Source organism: Pyxicephalus adspersus, chromosome 1 (assembly GCF_032062135.1).
Source record: "Pyxicephalus adspersus chromosome 1, UCB_Pads_2.0, whole genome shotgun sequence".
NCBI classification, from domain to species: domain Eukaryota; kingdom Metazoa; phylum Chordata; class Amphibia; order Anura; family Pyxicephalidae; genus Pyxicephalus; species Pyxicephalus adspersus.
Window position 1 is genome coordinate 48,194,150 of NC_092858.1, and position 9,110 is coordinate 48,203,259.

Sequence of the window (9,110 nt, forward strand, 5' to 3'; positions counted from 1 at the left end):
AACAGCACAATTGTTGGTTTGGGGTAAAATCTGCTATGTTTTTTCTGGTGCTTAGAGAAAACTGTTATGGGCTGTGAAAGACATAAACTCCTACTTCCCAACCTTTTAATGGTCAATGAGACACGGTTACATTTTGTACTAATAGGCACTTCTAATATGTTTATCAGCACTTAGCCGATAATTCATACAACTGGATATAGACTGTTATGTAATGTGTTTTACTCTTATATGATTGTTGTGAACATCTCAGATTGAATTTTGAAAAAACAATACCAGAAGCATTCATCTACAGTTCAACATATTATCTGAAAATTACTTTTTTCTGTACTTGCTTTATTTTATGTCTTTTAAAAAGGTTACTCCAATTTTGTACCAACCTAAGTGTCTGAAAAAAAAATCCTTCCTGATTCCATGAGGCAATCGGATGTTCCCTGGATCCACGGTCTCTGCTATCTTTACTTTAAAGCATTAATACCCAGCTATATTCTGTGCTTCTAGAAAAGCATCCGGGTTTCCCTTAAAGCAATCTATAGTATCTGCTGAAACTACTTCCTGAGGGAGCCGATTCCACATTTTCACAGACCTTACAGTGAAGAATCTCTTCCTTATCCGGAGCTTAAACTTCTTTTCCTCCAGACGCAAAGAGTGCCCTCTTGTCTAATGTTTCCATCTCTGCAGTGTATTCCTCTTTTAATACAAGAAAGTACTTTGCTAGCTTTAGATATTGCAGCTTGGCATTGCACGCTGTTGTTAAGTCTATGATCTACCAGAACCCCCAGATCCTTTTCCATTTCTGACTTCCCCAATGTATTCCCCCTAGACAGTATGAAGCATGCATGCTGTTAGCCCCTTAGTGCATAACTTTACTTTTATGTATATTAAATGTCATTTTGCCCAAACAAATCCAGGTCTGCTTGTAGATTATAGACATCCTGTATGGACTTAATTCCAATATACACTTTGGTGTCATATGAAAACACAGAAATGGTACTTATACTCGTAAAATGTACTTGTAATTTGCCCCTACACTGTAACAAATCATGCCATTCCTATTGCCATGCCACTTGGAAAACGTGATGTTAAAAATTTATCAAGAGCATACAGATTGCCAAGAGACTTTTTGTTAGTCTATTTGGAACCTCTCCCCTGCTAGTGACAATGCTGCTTGACAGTAGTGAACATTATTTTGTGGTGTTAAAAGGCCAAGGAGGGAGTAATAGGGCTTAGTGAAATGTTTGTCCACATGACTCACCAGTGTTAATGTATTGCTAGCAGCAGAGTCACCCAAGTGCCCCTAAAGCAACCCTGTGGGTTCCTTACATGTGTTTTCTTTGTTCCTATCACAAGATATCTGACACTGCACTGCAAAAAAGCCAGTGACCATTCAAGTGAACCAATCCCAAAAGAATTAGGTCTTGCTATTGCTAACCTTTCTAATGACATTGCTAGTTGACAGACTGTTCTGTTGAGGTTATGGCTTCAGTATTTTACTGGGACAAAACTAGTATACATTTATGAAAGTCATTATCTGTTTGTTGATCCTCAAATGCCTCACTGCCAGAAACCATGACCGTTATTAACGCATTCTTTTCAATTACTGTCCATAGGGTGTACATGGGGAGGGGGTAGGAAGCAATTTTGTACCACAGGGATGCCTGCAAGTACAGAAAGAGAAGCCAACAATGGTAGCTTATATGCTTTTTCTAATAAACATTACTTCAAAGCTCAACCCCATGCACAACTAACTTACCTTTTCAATTTTCAAAAAGTAAAATCCTTATGTGTAGCTGCTGGGAATATCAAAGTAGCAGCTGTACCTTAAAGCCCATCACAAAGTCAATATATTTGCAATATCAGAGGAAAATTTTACATATACTTTCAAAGAATTGGCAAAGAATTACAGTTATTTTTTAGTTTTTTTTTTTTCAAAATAAAGCACATGGTAAAAGTGCAGGATGATGAGTTTTGCAAATTTGCAGTTTCTTCTATCTGTTTATCCTGGATATATATCCTATTCTATATATATATATATATATATATATATGTGTTTTGCATTACAGCTAACAATTTGGGAGGTACTAGCATCTCATAAGGTTTCTTGTATTCACATGGTAAGGCTCCAGTGTTTATGGAAAAAGCCCAGTATTATTTTAGAGATTTGGGTGGGATAAAGCCTCTGTCCCTAGGTCATCATCTTTGTTCATATGAGTGGACAAGTGCCTAGGGTTATTTCCTATTCCTTTTGTTGCAGATCCTACTGCTGCTGTGTGAAAAGGCTGACTACTGAAAAAACCCTAAAAAGTTCATGTGCTGCTTGTTTGTTTGGGGAAACCAATTAAGGGACATTATGTTGGTTAGGAGTTTACAGTTTTTAATATTGGCGTATTTAGACATTCTTCAAATTATTGGTTTCAGGGGTCACTAAAAGAAACTATTGATATTTACTGTATGTCTTTAAAACCTTGAGGCAACAGTTTCAGGAAGGCGTTTTATTCTTTCAGAATGACTGTGCTCCTGTACATAAAACCAGATTGATAAACACATGGTTTAATGAGTTTTGTGCGGTGGATCTTCTGTGTCCTGCAAAAATCCCTGATCTGAACCTTACTGAATATCTTTGATATTAATTGTAATGTCAAATGCAAAAAAGGTCTTCTTGCCCAACATCAATACCTGACCTAACAAATGCTGTTTTGGCTGAATGAGTACTAATTCCCTCAGATATACTTGAACATCGGATGGAAAACCTTCCAAAAAAGTGTAGGTGGTTTTAGGCAAAAAAAGGTGGCAACTCCATATTGATGTCCATTGTTTTGGAATGTCCAACAAGTTTAACATGGTGTACTCAATTGTTTGGCCACATAGCATAGGAAGCCATATTCAATAAGCCTCCAAACTATGCCCAGAAGAAACTTTCTGGTAATAAACATTTGGTAGTACACATTACTACTAATCAAGAAAATGTTAATGAATTGTAGTTTGGAATAATGGGTTAAAAAATAGTTCAGGTTATTTTTCAGTGTGTATATTTCATGTACTTAATTGTCTAAGATTGGTGACAAATCATCCTAAGTATATTATTTCAGTTCATGGTTTGCATGCTCACTGTGACCCATGGGAATGTGTGGGAGTCAAGTTTGTGGTTCCTCGAGTGCATTCCCTTGTGCTGAGGCCAGAAACACCCAAACCTCCAGACAAAGCAACAAGCTGCGGTTGGGAGGTCTACGTCAGCCAGAAATACAACTCAATCCAGATACACAACAAAACCATGTATCCCTGGCTGACCGATACCCAGGTCACTATGTTCAAACCTGAATACAAATTAAATAAAATAGAAATCTAGTTTTCATTATAGTTGTCAATGATTTTGACAGGTTACTAGACCAAATTGAAGTAGAGGTCCAAAATGGCAAATAACTCAAGAAATATTGCTAATATCTTTAGAAAACTACTTTTTAACATGGTCATATAAGCTTCCAAAATGTTTTTGTAAGGTGTCCTTGCTGGGCATGTTGGGTCTGAAATGTCTAAAAAGACTTCTTAACACTCAATAAGCCAATAAATGGCTATAAATACCTGGACCTTATGTGCATGGCTACACTTGACACTGCTTTTGCCTTCCAGATCCAGTCTTTGAGGTCCAGTAGTACTGTAAATCTTCTTTAACTTGCCTACCTATGCAGTTAGGGGGAAGTAGTTTAGTGCCAAAGGATTATGTCCTGATCATGCTACCTGCCTTAATTCTCTTTATAACTGAATTGTTTACAAATTAAGATACTAGTAATTGGAGAGGACAGGAGAGAGGAAGACCACATGGGCAACTATGCTGTACACTCAGCCACAGACTTTTGTTAAAAATCACCAGAGGCCTAACATTATTATTATAGTCATAAGGGGCATAGGAAGAAATAACTGGGCCTCAAAGCAAAATGTTGTCATGTAAAATATATTTATAAGACAAAAGTGTTTTTCAATACAGGGTAAGTAATATAACAGTTCATAATAACTCCAGAATGGTTCTGATGTAGTCCAATAAATGTTCAATTGACAATAGAAATGGTAGCACTAATGGTAGCACCAGCATCTAGTGCCAGGATTGAGCAAACTTTAAATAGAGAACATAGTAAAAAAAAAAAAAAGCTAAATTTGGTCTAATCGAATAGCCCAGTGCCATGGAAACAAAATAGTAGGGAGTAGGGAAAAACAACAAAGATTTAAGGTATAAAATGGGAAAGAGAACAGAAAGAAAGGAAGGGGGAGACCAGGGGGAAGGGAAAGGAAAGTAGAACTGTCATATCTGGGCTGTGACTCTCTGAGAGAGTATACAAAAGTAGGATCTAACAATCCAAAAGAGCTAGAAATCAAGGGGTTAGACCAGGAGGCCCAAATCATGAAGTATTGTTCTCTGTGATCATCCTCATGAGCCACCAGTTGTTCCATTTGTTAAACAAGATCCAATTCTTGAAACAATTCCTGAATAGAGGTGTTAAGCTAGAGCACCAATATCTGGGGATAACTGCTCTAGCAACTGTTAGGATACCCTTTGTGGCCGGGGCCACAGACCCCAGGACTACAGAAATAAAGGCTACCTCAGGGATGATAGGTCATCAAAGAAACCATTGTAGATATAGAGGACCTTATCCTAGAATGATATGACTGGATCACTCACAAATGGACATCACCCCCACACATACCTGAAACTTTCATTATCTCCCACAACTTATGCAGCAGTGTCCCCATTACCTCTTCTTTATAAGAGCAATGGTGTCACCAGCAGGTGAGCTGCTCTAGTCTTCATTCAATGGTATGAGCTTATGAAGTAGAGGAAGTCAGAACAATAGGAAGGTATGGAAGGACCTACACCAGCACCAGAGGCATGCATCTTTTATTTGCATCTTTGCCTTCTCACTGATCAAAAGAGCTTTCTGGGATTTCAATACGGGGGTAAATTAGTCCTTATTACTAAGCAGTGCTTCCAAAAACTTTACTGAGTCTGACAATAAGAGTTCAGAGGGAAAGAATACAAGTCCTTATACCCCATCTTGGCTCTGGGCCCAGTAGCAAGCACTAGGCTTGCTATGCATATTTCAACACTACTGAAAGTTACCAAATGTTCTTTTTGTACAGATTTAGGTGTAATGTTAACATTACAATCCGTTTGTACTGTACTGTAAATACCTTTTTAAAATTCTTGTCTGAAAAATAATTTTGTCCTCACCCTGTATGTACCTGAGTACAATGTAAGGAGGCTAAATCTACATTAAAATAGATGTAAACTGTGACTAAGGAACATTAAGTGTAGCAAAGCTGAACTTTTGTTTGTTTTTGTTTTCATCCTTTGATAGAACGCTAAATGGCTTCTTGAAAATTACCACCATTTGAACCATGGCAGCTTGTTGGTGTTGAAACGGCCATTTGCTGTCACTACTGGAAGTTTGGATAACTAGGTTACAATGCAAAAGCACTAGTGGGAGAACAGGACCCTTTACCAGGTGTCTGATCAAGGACGTTCATGGCAGGACCACTATGTATCTTTTTAATAAAAGCAGGGATAAAAGCTGTGGATTTATTTTATTTTAGGTAAACCAAAGCTTCTTGTTTGTGACTAGAATGTTACTTCTGTGACAGCTTTAGCTGTCCATTTTGGTCATTAGTACAGAGTTAAAATGTTTACTTTTTCATTAATATTGCTATGCAGGTTACATTTTGGACAACAATTGTGATGTAAACCACAAACTTGTCTAAAAGGAAATGGGCCCCATGAGAATATTAACCTCTTTTGACAACCTTTTTTTTTTCTTGCCAACACTGTGTGAAAAAATGTTTTCTGCCATGTGTGCTCTCTTTAAAGTCAGCCTCCTTCTGTTATCTTTGCATAGCAAGATGCTTGTAATGACTGGGCAAAAACAGGCAGACAAAAACTGTAGACAGGAATAAACTCAAAGTGTTGAATATGTGCCAGGGAAAAGTAAGAAAATATTAACTGGCATTGTGTTGTACTTTAATAATGGTGCTCGTATGAATTCAGTGAGTGCAAAGGCATTGTTTTATAATCAAATGTCATCTACTATACAATACAATTTACTACAGTAAAATTACATTATCTGCTACTGTGAACATTTTGGGTTTGTATGGAAAAAAACTGTGAAAAAAAATACCTAAAAAAAAAATTATCTCAAAATATTGAGATAACTATATTGTCTGTCTTTTACACATGAAATACACATTAGACTATTACCTTTGAAAAGTCACAAAAATATTACTGCAATTATCCAAAGCACTCTTCAACAGGAGAAAAGCTCTCCAAACAGTTAAATTCCCACTTGTAAACTGTTGTACCTAGAATCTACATAACATTTTTTAGGGTCATATCTGCTTCAACCGAGCCTATGTGGCATCTATACCAGAAGGTAAAATAGCTACTTTCTACAACCATCCAGCAAATGTGTATAAATTTGCTTTTATTGTGATTTGAAAGGAGAAGAAGGATAGATTGTGCCAACAATAGAACGTAAAAATTGATAATTTTTATGTTTAGTGTTAGTATGCAATATACCTGTAAGGCCCTTGTGCAGCAGCAGTACTCGCCAGGACACCAGTCCCCCAATCACACGCCACACTCTTCACCTATAACAAGCCCCCGCTCAGCTTTGGGAGACAGGTTGTGTTTCCCAGCACAGGACTTAGTTTGCAAAGAATTGTGTCTGGTGAAGGGCTGGCAGAGGACCAGGAGCCCATAAATAAAGAAGTACCAAGATTCAAACAGAGACAAGTCCAGAATTCAGGACAAGAGGTGATACACAGGCAATCTGTCCCCCAGGTGAGGTACACATGGGCAAGACACAAGCAGAGTCAGGGCCACAGGCAAAGGGTCGGTCCAGGCAGCATAAACTCACAGGGTCAGTAACAGGCAAAGTCAGTAACGATAAATCACACACCAGCACCAAGTCATCCTAGCTTAACCCTACAACAGGCACTGATCACCGCCAGCAGAGAGGCTCTAAAGCCCCAGCAGCCAATGGCAGCACGGGAGCGGCTCCTAAAATCCCTTTCAACTGTGTACAGCCTCAGAGTATGTGCTGGGGATGCAGAAAAAGTATACTTCAGCACAAATGCCGTCCCCATAAGGTATTATAAAACAGTGGAGGATACTTTAAAAGGATTAGTGTTAGAGTCACATTTTTCCTGATACACCAAAAATAATTTTCAGAAAACACACTGACCAAAGTTTCATTTAGCCTTAGGCCTGGTAAGGAACATCAATAAATATTGGAAGGACAGTCAACCCATTTGAGGTTCCTGAACATGCATGTTGAATAAAAGTAAAATTATGTATGTAAGTGCTTTAATGTAAAACAACATTTTTGCAGCACAATGTATTTTGGCTTGCTCTGTCCACAGGTAATGAAGAACATAAATACAATATTTTTTAAAAAATAACATTTTTTATTTATTGTTTAAAAACTGTGAGTTACAATACTAGTAAAGAAAAACACAGAAGAAGAATAAACATAAAAAAAGGGTGGTACACGCAGAAAGCAACAAAAAAAGGAAAAAAATATTACAATTTAACATTAAACAAATGTAACAGTATCAGTCATTGTAAGCACATTGTAAAATATAAAAGAAAACAAAGTAGTCAAAGTTTGGAAGATGAGAAACATAGAAAAGACAGTGTTTCAGATGAGCCAAAGAGCCAAAGTAAAAATAGTAATATGTAGCAAAAATATCAGTGTCACTCATGTTACAGTAGCCACATGGTATATCATCTAAGAAAACAAAGTAATAGGTGAAGCAAGAAAATAAAAACAGGAATGAAGGGGAGGGCAAAAAAAGACAAGAATACTAAGTTAAAAGGGGAGGGAGAAGGGGGAGTCGTAGCCAATCAAAAACAAAGTGAGGAAACAATGGAAATTTAGGAAGAAAAATCAGATGGGGAGGAGAATATGATCAAAGGAAGGTGTAGAGAATTCCCAGAAGAGAAGCATAAAGAAGCCCAGCTGTGGGCAACCACGGAAGCAATTTGGGGACAAATCTACAGAAAATTTAGCAACCCTAACAGGTACCAAGTACCAACGCGACAGCAGTTTATAATTGTCCTCCAGGGCATGGGAACCAATAGATTAGGACTTCTTATATAACCAAATATGCGACCAATTGTCATCTTTCAGAGAGGCACCTAGGTCTTTGTGCTATTTATAAACATAAAAAGGCAGAGATGACGTGAGTATATAAATAAATGAAGAATACATCAGCAAACTTACACTCCTAGATTTATAGTTATCCATGCAGATCTGTTCAAACTAGGCTATGGGCAAAAGAAGGTAAATATACATTCTTAAGTATGAAATTCCTAATATGAAGGTAATGATAGTGTTCTGTAAGTGGGAGAAGATAAGAATGGCATAGATACAAAAATGAGTGAATGCCAGAGGGGAATAAGATTATGAAGATGGGATAGACGTGTATCGGACCAAAGAGAGTAGGTTTCTGGCCATGAGGCCAAACCAGGAAAGGAAGAAGGTGGACCATGTGGACATCAGATTTTGAAGTTTGGCAGTGGGGGTGTAGTTAGCAGCATAGAAAGAATTATAAGTATGTGTGGGATTAATTCCTAGGTAAGGGAGAGAACTTTGCATCCATTGAAATTTAAATAGTTTCTGAAGGTGTGTAACCATAGAGGCAGGAAGGGTTTTATTAAGGGGATGCCCTATACTGCCCTATACTGATTGGCATAACCAGAAAGGGAGCTAAAAGGTGGCTAAAGTATCCAGGAGGTTCGGGAGAGATAGGAGAGGTTTGGTAAGGAAAAGAAGTGCATCATCTGCAAAGAGACAAACTTTGTGAAAAAGAGGGCCAACGTCCAGGCCCCATATTTTAGGATGAGAATGACTCAAATGAGCCGAAGGCTCAATAGCCAGAGCAGAGAGGAGAGGAGAAAGGGGACATTAATGTCAGGTACCTCTGTGGATAGAAAAGCGTTCAGACTAATAGCCTGCATAGCGAACAAATGCTTGAGGAGAACTGTAAAGAGCATAAATCCAGTTTATTAGAAATGATCCAAAGCCCCAACGATGCAGCTTATAGAACAGGTAAGGCCAGGGCCAAAT